This window comes from Galeopterus variegatus, unplaced genomic scaffold (assembly GCF_000696425.1).
Source record: "Galeopterus variegatus unplaced genomic scaffold, G_variegatus-3.0.2 Scaffold5556, whole genome shotgun sequence".
Taxonomy (NCBI): domain Eukaryota; kingdom Metazoa; phylum Chordata; class Mammalia; order Dermoptera; family Cynocephalidae; genus Galeopterus; species Galeopterus variegatus.
Window position 1 is genome coordinate 1,517 of NW_007731667.1, and position 273 is coordinate 1,789.

Sequence of the window (273 nt, forward strand, 5' to 3'; positions counted from 1 at the left end):
CGGAGAACAGAAGAGTGGTTGCCAGGGGCTAAGAATGAGGTAGGGGCAGTTACAAAGTGAGCATGGCTATGAAAGGGCAACATGAGGGATCCTTGTAGTCATGGAACTGTTCTGTATCTTAACTGTATCAATGTCAACATTCTGGTTGTACTATTGCACTAAAGTTTTGCAAGATGTTACCACTGGTGGAAACTGGGAAAAGAACACTGCAAGTCTATTTTATTTTTTATAACTGCATGTGAATCAACAATTATCTCAAAACAAAAAGTTTAA